The sequence below is a fragment of the Charadrius vociferus genome, unplaced genomic scaffold (genome assembly GCF_000708025.1).
Source record: "Charadrius vociferus isolate BGI_N301 unplaced genomic scaffold, ASM70802v2 scaffold55, whole genome shotgun sequence".
In the NCBI taxonomy this organism is placed as follows: domain Eukaryota; kingdom Metazoa; phylum Chordata; class Aves; order Charadriiformes; family Charadriidae; genus Charadrius; species Charadrius vociferus.
The window spans coordinates 3,359,684-3,363,046 of NW_009648444.1; positions in this window are offsets into that span (position 1 = coordinate 3,359,684).

The following is a 3,363-nucleotide window of genomic DNA, read 5'->3' on the forward strand; positions in this document are numbered from 1 at the left end:
TGGAAACTGGGACACAGAAATGGTGATATGCTGCAGCTATACCAGAAACCTCTGGCAGCGCCAGAGACTACTAGTCATGGTTGTAATTCAAGATTAATCCTTTCCGACAGGCATATAACACATCACTCTGAACCAAATTTGGCTTAGTGTTTCTCTGTGAAGTCTTTGGAATTTGCTGCTTGGGAATTTTATATTTTTTTCCTTAAGCCACCTGTAAAGGGAAAAACTAGAGCAGCTGACTCCAGGAAAATGTGGGTTCTACTTTAGGGATTTTTAAGAAAGTTTGGGCTTTGTTTGTAGCTTGGTACCGCTTGACAAAGGAAAGCACTACTGATACAATGTAAACAAGAAGCAGCAAAGTTGGAGATACAAGTATTGCAGCAGAAGGAATATTGGAAGCCTAAAACCCTTATACTTAGAAATTTTACAGAACAATGCTTGGGAACATTCTTAAATTCTGACATACTAGTTAAACTCAGCTTTGAAAAACAAAATTTAATGTGGTCTTTACCTTCTTCGTGAGAAATAGATGTAAGCAGGGGAACAATTATGAGCTGATTTCTTTAAAATTGTTTTTTAATAGACTTATGGAAATGACGAAGCTTAGTTTTGATGTCAGAAATATTTTTTCAGATTAAATATTTTCCTTTTACAAAATAGTTGCTCTTGATTGCTAAGCTGAGATTGAAGGCCAGTTTGTGCTTCTGCTGCTGAGTGGGAAGCTTTAACAAAAAAAAGCTCCTCCCTTTCCTTGAATGAAATGCTTCAGCTGCTCTCCCAATATCACAGCTTGTGTGCCTCTGCTTGTTTAGTTTCCAGTTATTCCAGTTTGCCTGTTGGATTCAGCAGAGTTGTAGCTTTCAGAAAGAGGCACTTAAAGTTACACAGAGAGAACTTTCTGCTCCCTTGTTGCAGAAAAGCCTTCCTCCTTTTGTGTAGTTGTGAAGTGTCACACGCTTAACAGTGAGGCGAGATAGGTCTGGTGTTACTGTACGCACGACAACCTTGCCATTGTTTGTTTCATGGTTGCCCAAGCTCTTCCACAACTCTTCACACTCTGCTGAAGCAAACAGCTTTGCTACACACTTTAGTCTTCTGACCATAGTACCTAAGAGAAGAAAATAGAAGAATGTGTGCCGTCTCGGCTTTTTTTCTTTCTGATCTTAGCGGGTAAATTACTTGCTCTGTGGTTGAAATGTTAAGTGGTGTATCGTGCCTCCCCAACTTTACCTGTATTTTGAACTGCTTTGTTTAGCACGGTTAGTTTTTTTTCACTGGAGTGTTTTGGGCCAGATAAAGCTTTTAGTCCTTTAGCCAATAAAAATCACTGCTTGTTTGTTCTCTGGAACAGTTCAAGTGGTGAAAAGGGGTAACTCTGTGTGGACATGTATTTTGAAGTGACTGGAGACTTGAATATTAAAACTCATGTGTTTCAGCTTGTAAATTGACTTAATAGGACTGATGGGGGTTTTCGCACAAATTTTTCACCAGAACTTACTAAATTTAATTTGTCTTACATGTGCAATCCTACTTATATTTGCTTGCCCTAGTCGCATTATTGATATACTCTAATTTTCCTGCTGTGTTAAAATACCTTATTCTTAAGTACTGATTTCTTGTTTGTCTGAAGATAGTAGTACCTTTTGAAGAGCTCTCTAGTCTAATGCACATACCTCTGACAGTCCACTTTATGCTGTTCTTTTCTTGTCCTTGTTCTCATGCTACTCAATTTTTATCATTTTCATAAACTGCATGAAGAGCCTTTTCATAGTTCTTAGTCCCTGTGATGTTTTTTAAAAAATAGGATCTGATCACCTTCCCCGATTAAATCAAATAATTCAGTAATAACTACACAACTACATTACGATAGTAACATTTGTGTCTTTCTGCTTATTCTATTGCTACAACTTATTTTAAGGGACAAAATAACTTTTTTTTCCTCTCAGATTTTGGATATAATTATTCTTAGAACTGGAAAATCTGTTTAGATGATAAATAAGCCTGATTAACAAAACCTGCTGTATTTGTTAAATGAAAAAAAAAAAAACAAACCACTCTGAAAACTAGAAAAGCTTTCTGTCTGAAGATTCTTGTTTAAATTACAGGGAATGTAGGTTTTTTTTCCTTGTTTTTTATTGACTTACACTTACTAAACTTTTATCAAGTGCAGAATTTGTAAAACTTAAAGGATATACGTTAGGATCATCCCAGGCAAAACAGTTAGCTGTCTGGTCCAAATATGCGTGTTTCCAGCGTAATAGGTATGTCTGGGTTTCTTAAACATCTGACAAAGTAATGGAAAGTTCTTGCTTTAATGGCTTGTATAGACTTGTAGCAAAATAACTTGTGTGCAACTATTAATATATGGGAGAAGGACTGAAGGTTTTCCCTTTTCTCATGACTTCTAGATGCCCCAACAAGTGCAGATTTATAGAAGTTCCTGAAGCCGTTTTTAGATTCAAAAGAGAGCAGGGGAGAGGGAAGGTATCTGTTACATACTTCAACTGAAAGTGTAAATTTTATTTTGAAAGACACTGTCCAAACAAGTAACTTGCAGAGCATTTAAACAAATTAATGCTGAGCTTCTTTGATTCATCACAGCAGTCTTGATACTACACAAGGGAATCCTCCATCCAAAGTTTCTGTTTTCAATCCCTCTCTAACGGGAGAGGGAGGGAACTGTTTCTGCAGCTCAGTCATTCAGAATTTTAAAGGCATAATTGTCTTAAATCTGAAGTTTAAAATAAAAAAACAACAGCTATTTTGCCTGATTCCAACACTTACCAGCCTCTAATTTTCCTGTCTACTTTAATCTATGCAAGATATATCCCTGCTGGAGGTAGTGGGGAAAATGAAACTGAGTTTCTGTGTTGGTTTGGTTTTTTTTTCTTTCTGTTCCGAGTTTTAATGTCAAATGTTACATATGTAGTGCTTTCTGTTTCATGGAGACTCATCAATAGCTTTCTCTCTTCCTGCTTCTCTGGCTGCGACTGAATCCTTGATCAGAAAGTAGACTTTGCCTACTTCAGGCTCTGTGTCCTGCTCTCTCTTCTGTCCTCTTTCAGCAGGGATGTCTTTAGAGTAGTGATATTTATTTGGAAAAGCATAGTCATTGTAGCTGTTTACCTTCATGACTGGTTTTGGTGGTCCTCTTTTTATAAAAGACGTTTTTGTTTTTGATCTAGTGGTTCCAGTAGTTGTTATTGCACATTCTTCTATGTTTGTATATGGAAAAAATTGTTAAAGGTTTTTGCTAGACATGAAGTGAAAATGACTCTTGAGTTCATTAGTGTTCCTTCTCTGAACGGATTTTTTTTGTTATTCTTTTTTTCCTAAAGGAACTTAGTGACTTAGCCCGTGATC